Consider the following 24607-nt stretch of genomic DNA (forward strand, 5'->3'; position numbering starts at 1 on the left):
TGAAGAATGCTCAGTTCTAACTTCCTTCTGCTGAAGGAAAATACCTACCATTGAACACTTCAACCATAGCCCACTACAAATTCTATTATAAATAGTATTGGTTAATAATTCTAGATTTAATAAATTTTAAATTCCCCCATTTGATTTTCATTGTCAGCCACAATCAGTATATTGTGTTGTGCTTCTCTTATGAATTTTATATCCCCACCCCTTCCTCTAAAAACCTTAAAGATTGGAGTTTAGCCTTTAAAATTCTTAATCCAGTAAAACAGTTATCTTGGAAATACAAAATCATTCTTGAAAAGCTATTCTTAAAGATACAATGTTCATCACTACAATTTTGGAGAATTACCAAAATGAATAACATTTTAATTAATTGTTGTGCATGTAACTTGAAACAAATAGTTTAGTAAAACTCGTTAAGCTATATGAAGAAGATTTGGGGAAAAGCAAAATATACTTCAGGCGAAGAGTGAAGTTAGAAACCCAAATCTATGCCGTAATTTCTGTATAATCTGTGCACATTTCCCCATCTCTTATGGATTTACCTTGCTCCCTTGTCGTTCACATTATCTGAATTTTCATTCTTTCTACTTCATATTTCTTGTCAGCAGCCACCACCGTCTTTGTCACTGTTATCAAGTATTGTACTGTCTTATTTGTTGTTTCTGTATCATAATTTCATCCAGAATTCTTGATGACATTCTCATGCACCTGGATGGGAGGGAGTTAGTTTAGCTTCCACTTACTCCTCCCCCATCTTGGATCCTCTTCCATGAGATGAATTTTTAAATCACTATCTACTAAGCAATATATTTTTTCCTTAATTATTTGTGGTGTCACCTCTATAACTCATCCAAATTGTCATATTTATGTATTATGATCTACTGTTCATTATTAACATAGAAGTTTTCTAAATATATCAGGTCTAAAAATGTTGTTTTTAAAAAATGTCAGGAGTTTAAAATTCCACGTGTATCTTAGAGTGTTTGCTGCATTCTTAAACAAATTCTTCAAAATTTTGATTATAACTGTATTTAATATACATTTGAAAAGATGAACTGATATATATATATATACAATTGTAAATTATAGAACCATTAACATGCTATTTTATCTCTGTATTTTATCTCAAGTCATCTTTGTTTTTAATATGATGTTAAAAATACTTCATAAAGCACTAAGGCAGTCTTGTTAGTTTGATCCCTAGAGACATTATCACTTAATTAACATATAAGTTTTAATTTATTAGGTTTTCTAAGTAGGTGGTTTTATCTCCAAATAATGATATTATGATTTTTTTTATTTCTAAAACTAAAACCACCCATTTTTCATATTTTACTGCATACAAGACTTAAAATAAATGACTCTGACATTCTATACTAAGCATAATACACATGCCAGCAATTGGAAAGGGTGTCAAATTGTTACCCTACCTGCCAGATAACAATGTCCTTTGCCACAGTTCCACGGATGCTCAGGGAAAACCCACCTCTCCCAGATCGGAAGCATCACAGCCATATCAGGAGCAAGAACATCAACACTTTTGCAATGGTTTCCTGAAGCAGGGATCAATCAGTTTTTACAAATCAACAGAGAAGATCTGAAGACAACTATGAACACTAAAGGAGAGCTAAGCTTGGAGAAACCACTATTTTTAAGGAACTAGGTAAGAGAGGAAAACATTATCCCAACAGTCAGGCTTGCTTGCTGCAATGAAACCCCACAAAATGGTCCAAATAAAGGGAAGTTAAAGAAAACTTGGATTCCTTATTATGCAGCGAGATGCAAAGGAGTGCAAGACTCATGGTAAAATATCTCCAAAAAGATTACCCTAGCTTTTTGGTTTATAGTCTTTATAAATTTACCTTGAATGTTTTATTATAAGTTGATACTTAACATTATAAAATAATTTTCTTAAGAGCCATGAAAATTGAGTTTTCTCCTTTAATGTATTAATATGAGGAATAAGTCCATAATAATTGACTTTGTGATGTTGAATTCTCCTTAAAATCTTGGTATAGACTAACTTAATCACTATATTGATGTTTCTAATACACTAATAAATTGGGATAAATTCTATTCTTAGGCTTTTTAAATCCCTAATCAGACATTAAAGGAACCTGTGACTGCCATAGTCTGTATTGCTGTTGGTTGATTTTGGAATCAGGGCCAGCCTCACCTCCTAAAAAGACTTGGGCAGCCTTTTTTGTCTAGTAGACCCCACCTAGAGTTTTTTGAGATGGGGATCTTTTATTAGATTTTTATTTTGATGAATATTTATAGGTCTATTCAAGTTCACTCTTTCCTTTTGCACTACTTGTGGCATTTTGTATTTTTCCAGAAATGTATGCATTTTATAAAATTTCTTAAATCTATTAACTTGTAGTTTTTCCACAGATTTATCACATTTAATCATTTTGTCTATAGTTATAGTTTGTTTATAATTTTGTATTTTTATTAGTGTCTTCTTCCATCTTTTTGTTTTTAGTCTCATCAATCAGCACCTTTTTTTATTAAGCTCAAAACAAAATTCTGCAGAGTTGGCTACTCTCTATTTCTTGAAACAGTTTCTCCCCTTGGCTTCTATATATTTGACTGTAAATCACTCTCTAGATCCTCCATCTAACCTGTATGTATTAGTTGTTCACAAAACTTTTTTCTTGATGTCCTAATTTTGTTTTTTGACACTTTTTGTAAGTGATTATTTCAGTCCCGCAGCTTTTTGTCACCCAGGAAAAAAATGCTGTTCAATTTATATTTATGTTCCAAAACTCTTCTCTGACATAAGACATTTTATTGAACTTCTTATTTTTCATCCTCAATAAATGAAAGTCTTCATTTAGTTCTCAATGGCAGTCCTTCCAAATCTCAGTGAAATGGAACCACCGTCATCTGTTACTGAATCCAGAACTCTGGGCCTAATTTTCCTTTCTTTTAATAACATCAAGTTCCAATAAATCAGCATGTCTTATAATTTTTACCTACAGGTATATTAGAGAAGTCTCTTATCTCCATCTTCATTTTTTTTCATCTAAATTAGTGTCTTGAATACTGAAACCCTGATTATCTCTCCCTTTTCATCCACCAATCTTGTAAAAACCAAACTGAATTATAAGTGACATAAATGTACTTACTTTATTATAATCATCTCAGAACGACTTTTTGCATATTATTGTGAGAATTAAACAAGCAAATCTATTTTCAGGTAGTAAGTTTCTCTTGGCAGTATCACACATATGTAGCTTCTACATAAGCACTGTGCAAAATCAATGTGCTTATATATACTTACGAAAATATGAAACATCTTCACTAATGTATCTTAAATCTAAAGTTGTAATAAAATTTACATATTTTCTACTAGACATTCCTAAATTTATTTAGTTGAAATTGCTAAGGTTTTTATTTTGTACATATCTCAACTTCTATTAGAGCATATATTTTTAAAAGCTTACATTTATATTTATTAGTATATGTACATATCTACTCTTCAGTGCAGTATATTCGGTAATAGGTATACAATGAAAATATCAATCATGACTCATTCTAATCTGTAAGTATTCTGTGAATTAATTTTAATTTAATTAAAATCAATTGTGAAGAGAAGCATATTTTGATACTGTTAGAGCCCTTATGGATTACAATTTTGGAGATAACAGAATACAGGTTTTATTAGTAATATATTCACTAAAATTTTACTTGATAATTTAGATGAGAGAGGGAGGGAAGGGAAAGGAATATACAGTTCATATGGGCATTGTGATTTTGTCACATTTTACCCAGAATGGCACTCTAATTAGCATGTGTAAAACAACCATTGGTTCAGTCCACAATAAACTTAGAACTGCAATCAAAGAAATGATCTCTCTATAATCACATTACTTATAACAATATTTGATTAAATTTACACACTTCCTGGCATGCCTGGTGTCTTAGTTGTCTACTATTTAAATGTCCAGCTAGGAAACTGAAAACCTAATTCTTTTTACTTGCTTACTTACTTGTATTTTTACTTTAAAAAAGGAGGAAGGATAAAGGATATCAGAGGTACCTCTACTATAAAGAAAAAAATATATTAAATATGTTATGGTTGCTTACCCAACAATGTCTGTATTTTCTTCCTCCATTTTAATAAAGTATTCTAATTTTGTTGAGATATCTGTCATAGACTTTAAATGAAGTGGATCTCAAACATATTGTGAGAAGTGAATCACAACTGGATAGGTACCTGTAGCACCCTCACCGCCCTTGGCATTGATCAGTTTAGAAACAAGTGTGTGTCAAAGTAGTGGCTAATTCTTCAAAATCTGATCATTTTTAACATGTAAAATATGTCCATCGTTACTAAACATAACTGAGTTGAAGTTTTCTGTTATTTTTAGATAAGTTCTGATTATAATAAAATAGAACTGTGAATTGACAACTCAAAAAAAAAACATTTTCAATAAAGCTAATGTTTACTTAATCTGGGTAGGTGGACTATTAATGACCTATGTAAGTAATGTGATGTGCAGAATTTAATAACATCTTCCTCTCCAGAAACTTTCATTCTATTACAGCTTTCTTAGAAATCTCAAACTATTTTATATCATTGAGTTTATAGAACCCAACACCATGTTTGTTAAGCATAACCTTCTAATTTGGGCAGTTTTAGCACATTAAGCAGCCTGCTATTCAACGAGTCCTAAAGCAACACAGGACAAATTGTGGTGGGTGATAATAAGAGGAACGCATGGCTGGGAAGTGAAACACATTCTAACAGTACAACTAAAAGGGCAAGATACTGTAAGCATTGTTCAGCTGGGAAGATGGTAGAAATCATATGAATAAAGAAGGAATGACAGATAAGATAAAGTCATCCATTATTTGCCAAGGATTGTTTCAATTTGACAAATTATTTATCACACTCAGAATACTCTGGTTCTCAGCTCTGTTTTCTGCCTTCTAATGACCTTTATATGGGGAGTCATTGTTCAAGGAAACTTCATGGATTTTAAACACACGAGGTGTCTGCAGAAAAAGTCCAGCCATTGTTTATATACTGAGAAACTGTGTGACTTGAAGTAACCTAGCAGACAAAGAGAGTAGACTGGAATGTGCATGCGTGAGCAATTACATCACTGTACTAGTCAGTGGGGGTGGTAGACACCGTTGAGTGAGTATGCGTCCTGTGTGGACATCACATTCAAAATGCCTGAGTTAGTACAGCAAGGAATCTGTTTCAAGTTTTGCATTAACATGAAACATTTCTCTGAAGAAACTATTTGGGCAGCTAAGGGCAACTGGTGATTGGCAGCTTCATCATGACAACACGCCCCTTCAGGCATCAGGTCTCCTGCAGAGTTTTTTGGCGAAACATCAAATCATCCAGATAACTTTGCCCCTCTATAGCCCAAATTTCACATCTTGTGACTTCCGGCTTTTCCCAAAACTAAAATCATCTTTGAAAGGGAAGAGATTTCAGACCATCAATGAGATTCAGGAAAATACAACAGGGCAGCTCATGGTGATTGGGAGAACTGTTTGAGGTCCCAAGGTGTCTACTTTGAAAGCGATTGTGGTGTCATTGTCCTATGTACAATGTTTCTTGTATCTTCTTCAGTAAATGTCTCTATTTTTCATATTGCATACCTGGATACCTGGTGGACAGACCTCGTATAAAATAATTCCACTGCTTTGGTAAAAAATGTATATTAATTGTTTTCATGAGAATGCAGCATTTCTGGAGCTAAGAAACAAATAGTTAAACTTTACTTTCATTCTATATTCTATAAATTGTCCTGTCCTTCATATATTTAGGCTTAATCAACCACAGTAATATATCTTATCACAGATGTTTTACTTGTAATACCAATGGTAAATAGATATTTCTTTCTAGTATTTTTCCTTAACTGAGAGAGACATTAAGGATTTTGTTCCCTTTTTTCTCTATACTTCCATTTGAAATTCTAATATTTTATATAAAAGATAGAAAAATAGCTTACCATTAAATGCAAATCAAACCGTTGAGCCAAAACAACTCAAAGTTAGTTTATTTTCAAAACTCTAAAAATTTAGATCATGTTTTCAAATACTACTTTGAAACACTAGGTACAAAATACCCATATAACCATCACTTACTCTAGAAAATGGTGCTTTTTTGTCAAACAGAAAGTGAGTTTTAATTTTGTATTTATATTCTATTGACTCATTGGTATTTCATCAATTATCAGAAGGCAAATTCAACTAAAATAAACCTTAACAGAGAGAAACTGGGGTTGTAGCTATCATGCAAGACTAAGAAACCTACTAATGTCCAATGTTAAGGAAAAAAGAAGAAGCGAGGAGTTCTTTTACGCAGGTATTCTGAGAGACTACTTTCTCAGCAAAATAGAGTGATTTAGGTAGGGGGTGGGGAACACCCTCTATAGCAGCACCTGATTTAAAACAGCTGATCTCTGCCAAGGATTCTAGATATAAAGAAAAATAAATAAATAATAAATCCTGAATGAAACTTCAGGCCTGTACAACTAGATGCATGCAGCTATTTTCAAATTTAAAACTTATATAAATTTTATTTAAAGCCTGTGAGGAGCAAACGCAAATGGCAGGAGTCTCCAAACTGTGGTGTCCACTTCCAAAAACAATGCAAACAAGATCTAAAGTAAAGACATTGGAAGACAACTATACTATGTATGTACCTATGATTCTGTGCATATTGCAAGATGATATGATATGAGAAGTCAGAATATATTTAACATACAGGTTAACTTTGTCTATCATATCACCACACAATACGCACAGAATCATAAGAGACAAGGAAGAGTTTCACAATATGGTAGGTAACTGCTGAGTACATTTTCTTCCCTTTGTCTTTTATACTACTGTACCAACATAGTTGACACAGGTTCTATAAATACTGGAGTCTCCATGCCAGCTTTAATGTGATATGAAGTAATCTTAGAAATACTCTTATCTTATGAAATTATAGGATTATTACTGAAAATAGTGTTAAATGTATTACTGAAAAAATGAGTGATCCATTCCCTTGCATAGAATACTTACAAATATGCTGGATTTCATGCTCTGTGTTTAATGTACCCTTCCAAGAAGATGTTTTTAAAAAATAAGAGGATAACTAATGTAGACCAAAATCTCATATTAACAACTGATTTTGAAAATTTTACCATTGCTATGTGATATTTTTGACAGTAAATTAATTTGTAGTCACCTATGGGAAGTTTAATACCTAGAGATTAAAGAAGAAGCTTTAAAATAATTGTAAGAAAGATTGAAATATAAAACATATATATCTATATTATATCTTTATAGAGAGAGGTTTTAAACATATCATTGCTGCCATTTTTTATATTTGAAAATGGTAGAAAATGAAATTTGCTTTGAGTCTAGTCTATGAAGTTGTTAAGCATCTGTATTTAACTCAAAATCAGTCGTGGTGAACAATGTGACTGGAAGATATTGGATTGTAAACAAGTCCCTCAGACAATACTGGTTGTCCTAGGGCTCTCATGGTGTGTGAGACAAAGTTCTTAACTCTATGTGGGAAAATAATTTAAAAGTATAAACCTTAGAAAATATTGGAAAAACAATATGAACAATGAAGGGCAAGTATAAAATGTTTAAACCCTGGAACTTATAAAATATTGGGAGACATGTTTACATGAAGAATAAAACAAGACCTCACTTCCCTAATTCTATAAAAGTAGATGACCTCATAAGCATATTTCTAGGGTCTCTCTTGATGGCCTTGGATTGGGCTGGAACAAGCAAAATGCCCTGAACCACAAGCATCCACTACCAGGTACAATTTATGAAAATTCTTTCTTTCTTATACTAGCCATTATTAAGGATTTTTTACAATTATACAAATGATGTTTCTCAAGACATAATACACAAACAGGCAGGAGGGTCACTTGTCAGATGGGTAAAAACTAGCTCAATAATAAAATGGTGCAGCTGGAGCCTTTATCTGTTTAAACTGAATCATGAGCAACCACAACAAAGAACATGGGTTACCTATGACAAAGAAGAGAGCATACTCTTAATCTCAATTCCTACCTTTACCTCAATCTAATTAAAAATATATATATTTTTTATGTTTCCTGGTTATTCCACATCCTGCAACCTTCTACTTTCTTTGCAAAACAAATCATTACATAGTAGGCAAGTAAAATACTTGTATTTGAGATTGCCAAGTGACATACACACATTGTTTCATTCAACTTTACATAAATATTGATGTATCCTTCTATATTTCTTAGATAAGGAATGTGCCTGGTAAATGTTCGACTAACCAGTGCATCTAATATCCCTAACTCCCAATGTTATTGAAATTGTGTTTTCAATCATGGGAAATAATAAATGTATTTAGTTCTTTTCATTCTTCACATGCAGGAAGAGTTGGAGACAGCCAAATACCACATAAACCTCAGATAATCAAAACACCAAGAGATAAATGGAGAGACTGGCATCCTACAATAACAATAGGCAGAAAACAAGAGCACAAATTCAAGGAGTGGATACAGAGAAATGATTAACTCTTTTGGACTGGATCTCATTTGCTTAAGATTAAAATACATAACGTTATCAGAATATTATTACCATACTCCTTACATGAAACTTGAGATTTAAATTTATTTTAACATTTGTAGTTTTTCAGTATTTTGAGGGTTGGGAGTAAAGTGGCCTTTTCTTGGTAACTATTTTCAACATATTAATATGATCAAGATAGTATGACTCTCAACACAATGTGCTTTCAGAAATGATATGATAGGCAGTCTTTAAGGAGAATGGTGATGATATGTTATATTCTTTCTTGTAAGAGCAGGAATGTTTAGTGCTATTTATCATTTTTCTATCACTGTAACTGTAATACACAAATTTTACAGAATTTTATTTAAATAAAATTTAATTTTTTTTCTTCAACACAGTGAATCTGTGTGGTATGGGAAAATTAATCGTATTGAAAGAGCCAGGTTTTCTTGTTGGTCCTGTCAACAAGAGTATATGATTTGAATAAGTTACTTGTTGTTGGTCTTAGCTCTATGATATGCTATCCTTTATTAATTGTTCTCAGCTCACAGAGTTGAAGACTACCAATGTGTACACTTATTCATTCATTAACGTACTGAGTGAATGTTACTCTGGTTGGTTCTGTATGAGAGACAATGACATTTTGATTTCTGGTCTCATGGAGTCTAAAATGAGGCAGATATCAGTAAAATGATTGTATTTTAATTAATTAATTTTCATTTAATTACACAACTAATAATTTAATTTTGGCAAGAGCTAAGGAGAAAAGATATGCAGCATTACTGGATGGCACATAACAGAGACCTCAGCCTAAGGGTCCATCCAGAATTCCCTGAGGTATTAACACTTCCATAGCACATGACACCACTATACGTTAGTGAGCCATTTCGATGGGTTTCTACATATGAGACAATAAGCTCCATGAGGGCAGGGAGCTCAGTATTTTGTTTACTGTTTTCTCTTCCAGTGCCTAAACTAGTACATGAATGTGAATGGATAGATATGTTACTGTAGGTAGCAGCTAGAAATGAGAGGTCAGAGGGAAAATAAAGCAGGGCCCCCGCCATTACAATCTAATAAAGAACTTAAAACAGGAGGCTGGAAGCAAGAAGAAGAAATGTCTCACCAACTAACTCAGCAGTCCTAAGCTGCGTCCCATAAGATTGCCCAGTGTTCCAAACATCAGGAGCAGGGACAGCACAGGGGGCCAGGGGCCGTTGAGAATTTGTGCTGGGAAAGAGAGCTTCTGTAGCAATTTCACTAAGACAAAGAGCCTTTACTAACTGAGAAAGAAAGCTTTTGTAGCTGTACATTATTCCCAAAGTTTAGAAGGGGAAGAAAGAAGGGGAACCTAAAAACTAGCCAAGGTTTTAATCCCTGGACCCCAGGAGTTGGCACACTCGGATTAGCCGAGGGATCCCTTCTAGCCTCAGCTCAAGTGTATAGAACAAACTTACTAACAACTTTATTTCCTCCATACATAGAGTATTCAGACTAGCCATATGCCTGCTTGCAGCCCTGTGTTCATGTGTGTGTCATAAATAAAGTTGCTATCTCATTTCTACTATACGTGTTTGCCTCTCGTTGAATTCATCTCTTGGGAGCAAGACAAAAACCAAGGAATGAACCTGGGGGAGGAGGGCCCCAGTCTTGGTCCTCTCCCCAGTGACAGATGGATGAAGCTAGCACAGTGTTTGGTAAATTGAATAAAGACTTTCTTTCATTGTCATATGTAACAGAAATGTGCTTTTTTCAAAATTTGAGTTTTTAAGAAACTTCTAATGTAAGAAATATATTTTTAATTCATTCAACATTTATGAAGTGCCTATCACTGCCAAACACAGAGTTACTAAAAGGAAAATAAAATGTCTGTTTTCTTCTATACTAAGAAAGCATTTCACTACTAATGCCAAATGCCCAGTTTTTGACACCAGTCAGTGCTCTAACTCTCTGGATACCTCCTGGGTGTCCTACAATTCAATTATGGCACTAACTACCTGGAGCTGGCCAGACCTTACAGGTTAAAGGGTCATTTCCACAAGCCCTGATCCTCCTTAATACACCTGTCACAAAAAGGGGATCCTGAAGTCACCCACACTTTTCTCTAACTTGGCTACAAATCAGGGATTCCCAAGAGTTCTCTCTCAGTCTTGAAAAACAACAAGTGACACAATGTTTTCAAGGTGCTACATTAATAAAAGTTGCCACTGATTGACTATCTAGAGAAACTCAAACTTCAATTTGAATTAATTTCTTTGTCACTAATTATCTCAATAACCCTGAAAGAAAGAAGCCATTTCATTCTTCAATTATGGATCTATTAGCCTAAGCCGATTATCTACGCCACACCTAGGAAACCTGGTGATTTGGAGTTAGAGCTGCCTATTTCTCAGTTTTGGTTTAGATGTTTTTTACCCATAGGCTGTCTAAAAGTGTGTTGCTTATTTTCCAAATAATTTGGGATTTTTCAGCTATGTTTCATTTATTGATTTTTAGTTTAATTTCATTGTGTTCTGAGAACACTTTTTGCATGATTTCTTTTAGAAAAATTGTTCAAATGTGTTTTAAGGCCCAAAATATAGTCAGCCTTGGAGAATATTTCACATGAGCTGGAGAAGGAAGTGTATTCTGTTTATGTTGGATAAAATGTTCCATAAAGGTCTCTTAGGTCCAGGTGATTGATGTTGCTATTCAGTTCAACTATATATCCTTATTGATTTTCTGCTTGCTGAAATCTGTCAATTACTGAGAGAGGAGACTTGAGACCCCACTATAATTGTGAATTTGACTATTTCTCCTTGTTTTATGCATTAGTTTGGTAGGGTAAAGAAGTACCACTGACTAGGTGGCTTAAACAACAAAAATAGACTTTCTAAGAATTCTGGAGTCTAGCAGTCTGAGGTCAAGGTGCCAGCAGGCTTGAGTTCTACTTAGGCATCTTTCCCTGGCTTGCAGATGGCTGCCCTGTTCCTGTGTCTACCCATGGTCTTTCTTCTGCATGTATGTCTAACATGTTCTTCTTAGAATGACTCCGGTCCTATTGGATCAGGACACACACACAAATGACCTCATTTTAATGTAACTACATCTTTGAAGACCTTACCTTCAAATACAGTCACATTCTAAGGTATTGAGTGATTTGGACCCCAGCCCACAGGGTCCGTGTGTTGTGACTGCAGTAAACAAATTCACACAGACTACAGAAGTCCTGTGGAGAAAAAGGGACGGCATGGCCACTCTCTGGGTGAGAGAGAGGGCCATGACCCCTGCCTGCACAGGCTTTTATTGCTTTTCTGGGAACATCACATTGAGGATGGTCCTCATTTACTACAGGTTTGCTTTAGGTGGTTACCTTTTACAGAAAACAAAGGAGAGGGTGTTGCTAATTATATCAAAGAAGAAGGATATTTGCAAATGCAAAGGGAGAGTGGTTGAACTGTTTACACTCATCCTTGGAAGGTTTAGCATAGATTTTAGGAAGTTACTTTAAAGATACTCAGTAAACATTTGCTGCCTCAATCCAGGGTGAGGGAGTTTTAGCAAAAGCAAGCCTCAGAGCAGTCTAGGTACAATGCAGGCCTGGTTCTCCACGGGAGAACCTATCTGTGGGCGTGGGTCTGTGTGCTGGACCTCACTCCCCGAGTGGGGGCTTGGCTACATTCCCCACGCCATGTGGAACGGTTCCCTATAATTGAGCACTAGGACTTCAACAAAAGAATTTTGAGGGACACATTTCAGACCATAACACAGTGGTATTCATTCTTGCCTCACATATTTCAATGCTCTGTTGTTAGATGCATACACACACACATTGGTATGTCTTACAGATTAAACTCTTTTATAATTATGTAATACCTCTCTCTGATAAATTTCTCTATCTGAAATCTCTCCTTTTTTTCTGAAATTAATATAACTAACTCCAACTTTTTATGGTCAATGTTCAAATGGTATACAATTCTCTATCCCTTCACTTTTAATAGGTGTGTTCCTTTATATTTAAAGTGGGTGTGCTATAAAGAAAATATTATTTTGGTCTTGATTTTTTGTCTACTATCAATTTACTAATTAGTGAATTTAGACCATTCACATTGAAGTGATTATTAATTTGTTGGCCCATGACAAGAACTGTCAACCATGTTTATAACTTTTTTCTATCCATTGCACTTCCTTTCTTTTTGAAATTCCCTCTGTTTTTTTCTCTCTCTCTTTTCTCTTGTTTTAACCAAGTACTTTACATGATTCTATTTTTCTCTCTTCTCTTTGCACATCAATTATACTTCTTTGAGAAATAATTTTAATAAATGTTATACATTTTGCAATATATATCTACAACTAATCTAAATCAAATTCCAAATGCTATATTACTTCACAGGTAGTTTAATATCTTATATCAAGTGTTCCTAATCCCTTCTTCCCATACCTTCCTTAATTGTTGTCACTCATTTCATTTATCCATAAACTATAATCCCTTCATATGAATTGCTATTATTGTTTTGAACACTTATCTATTAAAACAATTAAGTAAGAAAATGAAATAAATCACCTTAGCCTTTTTATTCCTTCTATAATGTTCTTTCTTTATGTACATATGAGTTTGTGACAGATACTTTCCTTCTGTATGAATAACTTATTTTAACACTGTGTTTTTTTTCAAGAAGGCGAGTCTACTGGACTCATTTTTAAGTTTGCTTCAAAAAGTCTTTTTTCTCCATCACTTTTGAAAGATAATTTCTCTGGATAGAGATTTATAAGTTAGTGAGGTTTTTTTTTTTCAATATTTTAAATAATTTACACCAGTCTCTATTTGCTTACATGATTTTTTTAAGAGAATGCCAATGTAATTATTATATTTGTTCTTTTGTAGGTAAGATCCTCCACTCCCAAATTCCTTCAAGATGTTCTATTTGTCTTTACAACTTTCTGCAGTTTGATTATGATATGCTATGCCCAAGTGTAGATTTTTTTGTATTCAGTCCTGCTTTGCTCTCAGGTCCTGGATTTGTGGTTTAATACTTGTCAACAATTTTGTAAAATTCTAGTCACTATCACTGCAGATATTTCTGCAGCACCATTGTTAGTTCTCCTTTTAGTATTCCTACTATGTGTATGGTATACATTTTAAAATTATCTTACACTTCTTGAAAATTCTGTACTTTTTTATTCTTATTTTTATTTTTTGATTTTCCATTTTGGAAGTTTTTATTCGTATATCTTCTAACCCACTGATTTTTCCTGAGCTATGTACAGTATACTGATGAAACAATCAGAGGCAGGCATTCTTCATTTCTTTTATAGAGTGCAATGTCTAGCTTTTTTTTTCTTGATTTTTCTCAGTCACCCTTATTCTTCCTACACTGTATATATGTTCTTGAATGTCATTCACTTTTTCAACAGAGAGCACAGCGTTTTTTCATAGTTATTTTAAATGTAGATCTGATAATTTAAAAGATCTCAATGTGGTTCTAATGCAAGCTTCTTTTTCTTCTTACATACAAAAAACATGTTTTTCTTGAATTTTAGCATACCTTGCAATATTTTTGTTGAAAGCTGGATATAATGTACTGTTTAATAGAAAAGGAAATAAATAGGCCTTTTGTGTGAGGTTTTATATTTATCTGGCGGGAGTTAGGTTGCGTTTAAAGTTTGCCGTAGCTGTCTGTGTCAGAAGCTTCAATTTCTTCTGGTGTCTTTATTTATGTCACTATTGTTACCTTTGGATTTCTCCAGAAACTTCTTTGAAATGCAGTCAGTTTCTAATAGCTTTCTCAGTTGTAATCAATTGATGCACTGGAATCCTGTGGATAAAGTGGTAAAGTTTTGAGGGGAGAAAGTACTCTATAATAATAGGATGAAATCTCAGTTTTTTCGTGGGTAAGTGTCCCTGGGCTGTCACCGTCAGGTGAGTTTCTTAGCACTCTTCCTCCCACTTTGTGGACCCGGAAGGCAGAAAGCCTCAAGTTGTATAATTGCCCTTCTCCGACAACATATTAGCCTTAGCGTTTGTTTCTGGTAAAACAGTTTCCCCTGAGGACAGCATTTTGCCACTAAACATAGAATGTTCTGGGTGGAGTCAAGTGGTTTGTTTCCCCCTTTTTCTATTAAAAGCAGGAGGGCACTTCTCTCTGATCATCACTATGAGAAAGTGCTGGGATCTTATGTGAAAGACGCATGAAGATGTAAAAGAATCCATATGACTGATCCCTGAGGAGTTTTTGACTATTAAGTTAGTCCCTGTTCAGCCTGCAGAAACCAGTCCATCAGTGACCTCTCTGGTTTCTATGCCCAGTGTGCCCTGGTTCTCCGTATTCAAGTTTGTCCAGTATTCAGAAAGTAAGTTTGCCTGTCACCTCAGTGTGTGTGTGTGTGTGTGTGTGTGTGTTTGGGGGGGAGGTGGCAGGGGGAGAGACAGAGTTGAATTTTAGCTTGTTTAGCTTTTTTTCTTACTATAAGTTTGAGAGTCACAATTTCCAAGCTTTTCACATGTTGGAGCAGGAACCAGAAGTGGGGACAGCCTATTTCAGATGCCTACATTTCTGCGGGCTCTATCCAAGTCTCATGGCGACAGTGGTGTTGAAGTGGACAGACAAACATCGGAGTTTTATTGTAACCATCCAGGTGGACAGTGATGAGGCCGGAACTTAGCACCATGTAAATAGCTACAAATATGAATATCTCTATTTTGAGATTAAGGCAAATTGTAAACCATTCCCCAGATTCTGTCATGCTGACTGAGGACTTGATGCATGGATCCCCGTCAATATGTATGCCTCTGCTACTCAAGATGCCAAATATAATGATTTTTTAAAAAAGTAAGCTCACTTAAATTACTTATTTTTTAAAGTTCTTAAATTATTCAATTTAGGTACTCTATAGAGAGGTAATGGCAAAATACACTAACATATGGGGCTGCATGAGGCCTAATCTGGGGAGTAAATGGTTCTGACAGAATATATTTAAAAAATTGCATAGAATTTAATGAGGGAACGTATACCAAACTAATCAGCATTATTCCAACTTTTCAATGTGCACCAGCCTTTGTGGTTCTCATTATGATTACAAGACACCCCCGAACAACCACCACTAAGGAAATTTGAAAACACAAAGTTTATGACTCACAGGTCCTGGAGGGAACATGACCCACTCAAGGGCCACAGAGAATGGAGGGAGGAGACAGGGAGTGCTGACTGGTGGAGGGCGTGGCCTTTATGCGGTACAAGGGCAGAGTGCCTGTGGCTTCCAAGGGTTCTTTAGATTCTGTTTATTTTCTTTAATCTTTTTGTATCTGTTCCTAGACTTAATAATCTCTATTGTGCTATCTTCAAATTTGCTAATTCTTTCTTCAGCCTGCCCAACTCTACCTTTGAATCTCTCTAGTAATTTTTTTATTTTAATTATGTATCTTTTAGCTCTTTTTAAATATTTCCATTTCACTCATACATTATTTTTGACTCTTCATATATTTCTTCTGAGAAGAAAAACATTTGAAATGTCATAATTAAATTACACGGGGCCAAACAGTGTAGAGACGAGTAAAGTACTCAGTTAATAGGTGTGCTGGAACTAACACAGAGCTACTCATATTGCTGAATGATTTTTTGAAAATTTGAATCAACTTCCAGGCAGCTATGGAAATGAAAAAGAGCAACCACCAGATGTCACTCCATCCTGCTTATGTATGAAACTTCCAGACTGTTGCCCACAACCAATCAAGAATAAATATATTTTTTTGACTATGAACCTATCCTAGAACTACCTCCTTTTCACCCTCTTCCATCCTCATTATCTGTGGCCAAAGTAAATCCTTTTAAAGTAACTTACATCTTTCTTTCCCAAGCTTATTTTATACAAGAGCTCTATCAGCTCCTGAATGGCAAGCATTCATCTTCTCCATCAAGCACTCCTATTGGTGGCTTGGACTGTATGTCCCAGGACATGTTTCTTTTTCTGTCCAGTATATTGCTCAATAAACTGTTGTGTTTTTTTTTTATAGAAATGCTTTCATCACAAAAGTTTTGTTGTTGTTGTTGTTACTGTTATTCAACAGTTCTTTGAGCATTTTTAATCAAACTCTTTTAAAGTGTTTGTCTAATGTATCTGCCATCAGATCTTTTTCAAATACAGTTTCCATTATTTTTTTCCTTTTGAATGAGCCATACTTTACTGATTCTTTCTGTTTTATTTTTGTGTTTCTTTTTTCAATTGTTTGATGAAAAATGGACATTTTAATCTAATAATGTAGTAACCCTGGAAATTAGATTTTCTGTCTTCCCCAGGGTTTCCTCCATTTTCTTACTGTTTTTGTGTAGTGTCGATTCTCTCAGCTGAAGATGAGCCTGAGGTATAAACCTAAGGTCTTCTCAAGTATTTTCTGAGCCTTTTTCTAGGCCTCATGATCAGTTTCTAATTTGCCTCACGTATGCAACTGTCTTTTCACATCCTAGTGTTTAATGTCTGACTCTCAAGAAGACAAAAAAGAAAAATAAAAGGTGGGGGCTGGCTCTTTAAGTTCTCTGAATATTATGTCAGCCAAAGGAGGAGGGTCATACAATAACTGGGTGCTGGGGAGGGTAGGAAAAAGTGCAATAACAATGACCATAATCCTCTTTCTCCACACCTCTGTGAACAGAAGAGGCAGTTAGTGATCGGAGAACACAGATCCCTGATTGTTGAAGAACAGGGTCCTCTACCTGACTCTGGCCCCTCTCACACTGGGTTGTGTGCTGGCTGCTCCAGGAATAAATGCACAGCTGTCTCCATTGGACTGGAGGTGAAAGGTGGTAGCCACTACTGTGAAAAAAGCTGAAATGGACCGAAATTAACTGCAGTGTATCACCCAAGTCTTTCTCTGAAGTTGCAACCCTTAAATAGACTCTAGAGTTCCAAAATAGTTACATCAGACAGATTCTGCCAGTGCGTTTTTTTGTCTAGGTGATTCCTGGTGCATCTGAATCCTCCATCTTTCCCAAATCTTCCACAGTGTCTTATTTTAAAAAAGGTTGAATTTTGTTTTTGCAGGATGTTAATTTATGTGTGGATATTCTTGGTGTTCAATATTTATAGGTGATAATAAGGTTCATCCAAACCTATCAGAGGCAAAGCTTGGAGTTTTTATAGTCAGGAAATGTTTACAAAACTAAGCTATCTAATATTTTAAAATATCACAAGTAGGACAAGTTATATTTTCTGAATTACTTATCTGAACAATGAATTGTAGAGAGTATGGTGGATCATAAGAGGACCATCAAATATTATTTCTTGTTTTTGAGATATATTTTAAAAGTACTTTGCATTATATCCTTTATCTGTAGAGTTTGAAAAAAATGTATCATTAATAATGCTATATAATTAAATTCATTTTTTAATTATTGTATTGTTGTTCAGTTACAGTTGTCTGCATTTTCTCCCCACCACTCCCTCCTACCCCAGCCAAACCCACCTCCCTCCCTTGCTTCCATCCTCCCCCTTGGTTTTGTCCATGTGTCCTTCATAGTTGTTCCTAAAAACCCTTTCTCCCATTATCCTCTCCCACCTCCCTTCTGGTTACTGTCAGATTGTTCTTAATTTCATTGTCTCTGGTTATTTTGTTTGCTTTTTTCTTTGCTGATTATCTTCCAGTTAAAGGTGAGATCATATGGTATTTGTCCCTCACCACCTGGCTTATTTCACTTAGCATAATCCATGCTGTTTCACTTAGCAGATCCATCTATGCTGTTGCAAAGGGTAGGAGCTCCTTCTTTCATTCTGCTGTGTAGTATTGCATTGTGTAAATGTACTATAGTTTTTTGATCCACTCATTTGCTGATGGACACTTAACTATAATTAAATTCTTTAAAACCTATAAATCCCTAGAGAAATATAAAATATGTTTTTTAATCCTCCTTGCAAACCAGCAAAGACTGTATATTTAAGAAGATAAGGAATAAAAGAAATGATTTACCACTTTCCAGAAAATTAGAGCAACATTTAGAATTATGTATTTTATAAGATATTAATAATTCTTCATTAAAATGTCTGCTGGAGACCTAAATTTGATGAAAATATATCCTAATTATTCATTTGTTTTTCTAAATATGAATGAAGCTATATGAAAGGTATTTATTTTCATGTGTTTTCTAAAACTATCCATGAAATTAAAAGTTAATGAAAATTTTAAAACATCCAGGGTAAATCACTTAACACATCTTACCATTCATTCATTTTCCTCATCTGGACAAAGAGTTGGACTACAATGAACCCTTCAAGATTCCTAAAATCCTATGGATAATAGCTAATGGAGTGAAAAGTTTTGATCCTTGTAATCTCGTAATTTGAAAATTAATGGTGTAGTGACTTCTGCTAAGTGAGCTATGTCAACTAGATGATATAGTTGACTATATGTGAGTTGAATGTGGCAAGGTGGATAAAACATTTATTTGATGTATGCAAAATATCACAATATATTTTGAGGACAAGAAATAAAATTACGATGATAATTACAATGTTATGGTGTTGTAAATTTTTATAGTGTTTTTCCTTCTGTCAGTTGTTTCACAAAACTAATATAAAAATATATGCTATCAAATTAGGCTAGCTCTGAAGTATCCAATTAATAATGTAAAAGCTAGTAGAAGCATTGCAAAAAAGTTTAATGTTCATTTACTATAAATTATAGAGATCATTATAAATGAGAACATTTTAATTCATAATAAGATTACTAGACCAAAAATGGTAACTTCTGTAAACATGTAGAGCATGAAATAAAGGAAAGATATCTATAGGGAAGAAATAATACAAACTTCTCCTAGACGTCCATTAGAGATCAAGTCTAGCTTAGAAAACTAGTTAAGTGAAATGATGAACTGTGAGCATGGGGATAGGAGTCCCCAGGAAAAGAGAGGTGACATTGAGGGAACTGCTTTAATTCTATAAATTGATCATTTTTACGGACATACATTTTACTAATAAAACCAGTGTTTCTCTTGTAAATAGTTTTTAGATAAAATCTATATATTTTTGGTATGTAGCTTGATGAAAACATCACAGAAATGAAGATTTACCTGTAGATTAAATGAAATAATTAAAAATAAATGAGAAAGAGAAAAAAAGACAAGAGTGGTGGAAGGAAAAAAAGGGAAAAACAGGCAGTAATGGCAGGTGGAATCATTAGTCAAATGTTTGTTTTGCTGTCACGGATATAAGTAATCAGGGAAATATTCATAAATATAAATATTTACAGAATGATAATGACTGAAGAGCATCAATGTGATATTTATAATCCTGTAGACCATAACCTGTGCTGAAAGATCTGAACAATATTTTTAATACAAAATTTATCTGCATTTTCATCCTAACTTTACCCTTAATTTTATGTAGTCTTCCATATTTTTAACAATAAGTAATGTATACATAATATATACTCATAAGAGACATTCTTTCTATCTTGCAAATGCCAGAATGTATTTTATTATCTATATATAAGATGTTCTCAAATGACATTAAACACAATGCAAAAAAGAATCTAAACCTATAGCTCAATTGATGTTACATTTTTCCTATTTGGTCTTTTTCCTTAAAATATCTTCATTCAATACAATTATTTCTTAGTCTTTGAATCTTAATAAATTCTAAATACTCATATCCTGATAATGGCAAACTTATTATGACACACATTCTAATATGCTTATTAACCTTGTTTATGAAACATTATAACTGAAAATACTTGAATTGATAATTTTCTTAACTTATGCTAAAATATTTATCATTAATACTTTATTTTCTCCTAATTCTTAAACCATATTAAACTAAAGGGAAAAATAAAATGATATAACTGTGAGTACTGTTGCAATAGGTAATTAAGCATCTGTTTTTAGAAAGCAATTAAGAAAAATGATATAAAATAAGGCCTATAGCTAAGGGAGTACGATTTCAAATCAATTATTCTCTGAGACACAGAAAACCGTTTTTCAGAAATTACAACAAAGCAAACTGCTGGTAACCATCCTACTGTATATCCATTTCTTAAAATAGTACAAGCACTTTCACACACACACAAAGCCAACTCATTCATTATACCATGACCTGAAGCATAGATTTTCTCCAAGTGAGATTCACATTCTCTTTTGCAAAGAAAAATCAATTTCAAAAGTAAGGAGAAATGTTTAGCAATAGCAAGTCAGTTGCTTTAAGCATACGTATTGACTATACAGTATATACATACATGGATAGTTGAATACCATTTATACTTGTGATGTAAAAATTGCATAGATATTTTCACTGAATGTTTAAATGCACATTTGTGATAGCATTCACTGTATACCATAACTATGTATTATTGCCAGTAAGTTATATACAATAATAAGACTGTAAGTTTTTCAAATAGTAATTATTCAAATTTTGTATTTAAGTGTGTGTTATGAAAATGAATGATTTCATGAGATGGCATGTTATAATGGATCCTCCTCAAGCTACGTAATCTTCAAAATATCTAAAATCACTCTTTTTAAGCCTAACATTTCCAAATAAGCACTTTGTTTTTTATCAGCAAAACAATGTATTACTTTAACATCTATTGCCAATTATTATAGTTCATCTATTATATTTTTACAGATGTAAACCTATTTCAGAAAAATGTAATTATTTTTTAAGTATATGGGCAAAGTTGGACGAATGAAAACAAGCTCAGTAAGATGAATAAAGAAGTAAAGACGAGTTCACACATTCAGTGGGAATTCACACATTCAGCTTACCCACCACAAGTGCCTTCACTGGATGATTTGCCTGGTTTGTCTGCTCAGTTGGATGACTCAATTCTTAACGTGGAGAAAGACCACATTTTTAAACAGGGAATGGTAGTATCTCCCTCACAAGTACAGACAGAAAAATGAATAGAGAAACCTTGAGGCATCATCGTGCGATGGTGTAAGGTAAATGACAACTTTACATCCCAGGGGTGCAGACTCCGGTTCCGTAAATGTACTTTAAATCATTTTGAAGATGTCTGTGTAGGCTCTGAAGTGGAACTGACAGTGCTACACATGGACCTCAGTGTTGATTGTCAGTTCAGAGTCTGCATCCAAGGAGATGGTGGACATGAGTGGAGATTTTGGAGCATCCCACAGATAGGTCATTCCACATTGGTTCCTCATCAGTGGACAGCCAGGTTTAAGGGGTACAGCCTGAGAGGTTGAAGAAAACAGCACTCCTGAATGATTCAGAATCCTCTGATGTTCTCTGCTCCAGTCGTTCCAACCTGTTTCTGTGAGCAAACATTAACATTCAGAGTTGAAACTGTGGGACAACCAGACAGAAGACATAGTATGGGAATGCATGCAGAAGAACAGAATGGATGTAAGTGTCTGCAGTGGAAGCAAGCAGTATGCGTTAGTACAAATGGTGCAGCTCTCGTAAATGGAAAAGAAATGACTGAGCCGTTACTTCTAGATCCACTGTCACATTTGACGTTGAAGCCGTGTCTGTAGGATCCACCAACAATAACAAGCCCAGAAACTTCAAGCTCTCAGTAACTATTAGCTCAAATAACAGAGAGGTGATTTTTGATCAATTATTTATTTGATCAATCTGTGGCTCTCTTTACTTTGTAGGCTCATTTTTTTATCCTGGGTGGAAAATGTGGATGTTCCAGATTTTTTGGATAATCAGCTTTGGTTTTCAGGGTTTTAATGTAACTGCCATTAGCCCAGTTTAGTCATAATTGATCAAAAACCAAAATATTGAATTCATCTCTCAAGGCATTGGAAATTGTTTACTGGATTTATTTTGGAATAATATTTTACCAATAAAAGACTTGAATGTTATAGAAAAAATCATAATGCAATCATTTTTATTCTTGGCTTAATGTTATTTAAAATATCACATCACAATAAAAATCAAATTGACTTTTAAAGTATGAGGAGATGCAGTGTTATTTACAATAGCCAAGATTTTGAAGCTGCAAAAGTGTCCATTAGTAGATAAGTGGATAAAAAAGCTGTAGTATATTTACACAATGGAATTCTACATGGCCATTAAAAAAAGGAAAACATAGATGGACCTGGTGAGGATTAAGCTATGTGAAATAAGTGAGTAAGAGAGAGAGAAACACCATATGATTTCACTTAGTATGTGGAATAAGGAAGGCAGTGAATAAACGAATGAAATGGAAAGAGACTCAAAGATACGGAGAACAGATTGACAGCTCTTAGATGGGAGGGCCTTGGGGGTCTGGGTGAAAAAGGTGAAGGGATTAAGCAAAAACAACAACAACAACAAACAACAACAACAACAAAAAGAACTACTTGATAGACACAGATAATGGTGGTGTGATTACCAGAGAGAATAGAGGGTGGGGGGAGGTAGAAGGGAGTAAGAGGGAGATAATTGTTAGAAGGAGACTTAACTGAGTGGTAAACACACAATACAATATACAGATGATGTATTATAGAATTGTACACCTGAAATTCATTTCATTATATTAACCATCACCGAGATTAATTCAATAAAATTAAAAAGTATAAATAAAATATGAGGAGATACAGAAAGCCTATATCCTTTTTTCTGTACTTTTTAAAGTTGGTTACTAGAGCAGAATAACTCAATGGAACATTATTTTATTAAGTTTCCACCTTTTAGTGATCTAAAGCCACGTGAAACTTTAAAACAACAGATATAGGCCAGACAGAAGCCCATGTTCTGTCACATACACTCACTTCCATGCTCCTCACATGGGTCTTGACTGTGCTCTCTGTATTCAACTATTCATAAGCAGCAGTGAAGCTTATCTCATGTTCAGGATTGTTAAATTCCTAAAAGCGTGATAATTTTGACATTTTTTGTTATGACTGAGCAAATATCTACAATAGGCAAAGTTTTGCTTTGTTCTTTTCTTATAATTTGATTCATGATAGGCTGAAGAATTTTTACAAGATAAAACTACTGGTGGAAGTAGTATGAACAGAAGGGTTAGCCATTTCACATGTATGTAATATGGACATGTGATACTGGTAGTCTGGCCAGCACGCAGAGGGTAGGAAGGAGCAGAGGAGGTGGGCTGCAAGGGCAGTGCCCTGTTGGCTGGGTTACCAGGCTAGCACAAAGCCTGAGGACAGATTCCCCCACCCCCGGACAGGACACAGCAGGAGGAAGTCACTGCACTGAGTATGCACAAGGCTAGCGAGGGGGATTGGCTGAAAAGCTCTCCCACTCCCTTTCATCTGGAGAAGACCTGATGGTCTACCTTGGGAAAGGATGGGAAAGGTTGGGAGGGCCAGAACCTCCAGAAGTGAAGAGAAGTTTGGGCACCTGGCCTGGACCATAAGGGAAGCTTATATAAGTAGTGGGAGGGGAGAGACCCCTCTCTCCTAGAAGCACCAGGAAGACGTGAAGGCTGGTGTTTTGCAAGATTGGCGACTCTGGAAACCACTGGCCCCACAAGTGGTCCCCAGGAAGGAGCCTAAAGCCAGACTGCAACCTGGAACAAGCCAAGCCAACTGGATGGTAGTACACAGCCACCTGTGGCTCCCCACAGACAGTATTTTTCAAATGGGAGAAGGAACTCCTGAGGAAGACTTGGACTAGTCTAGCATAGGGTGACTGGGCTTTCCTCTGAGTTTTCTGGAAGGGATGGGCTTTGAGGCAGAAGCCTGCCATTATCCCAGATTGTGCAACTTTTGAATGAAATACCTATTTTCTTTTCTCACCAAACCTCTGCCTCCGGAATTTATCTATTCTATATGGGTGGCAGTGGGAAGCCAAACCCCACTTTCGTTCAGTGACACATGTGCATATCCAGTTGTACTGATATGCATATTACTATTTTTAGATTATTAGCTGCAGCTAATTTTTTATTTTTATTCTATAATACTTCAGCTGTATATTGTAGTGTGTGTTCACCACCCCAAGTCAAGTCTCATTCCATCGCCATTTATCCCGTTTTTACTCTGTTCTCTCTCCCACCACCCTTTTCCCTCTTGTAATAACCACACTATTCCACACTGTTGTCTCTGTCTGTGAGTTGTGTGTGTTTTTTTTTTCTTAAACACTTCAGCTTTTTCACCCAGCCCCCAACCCCTCCAGTCTAAGAGCTACCAGTCTGTTCTCT

The 24607-nt window shown here is 34.8% G+C and overlaps 1 pseudogene; it reads left to right on the forward strand.

Moving 5' to 3' along the window:
- The first annotated feature begins 21197 nt into the window (after positions 1-21197).
- LOC112309172 (cytokine receptor-like factor 3 pseudogene) lies at positions 21198-22216 on the forward strand (annotated as a pseudogene).
- The last annotated feature ends 2391 nt before the right edge of the window (positions 22217-24607 follow it).

Source organism: Desmodus rotundus, chromosome 2, assembly GCF_022682495.2.
Source record: "Desmodus rotundus isolate HL8 chromosome 2, HLdesRot8A.1, whole genome shotgun sequence".
Classification (NCBI taxonomy): domain Eukaryota; kingdom Metazoa; phylum Chordata; class Mammalia; order Chiroptera; family Phyllostomidae; genus Desmodus; species Desmodus rotundus.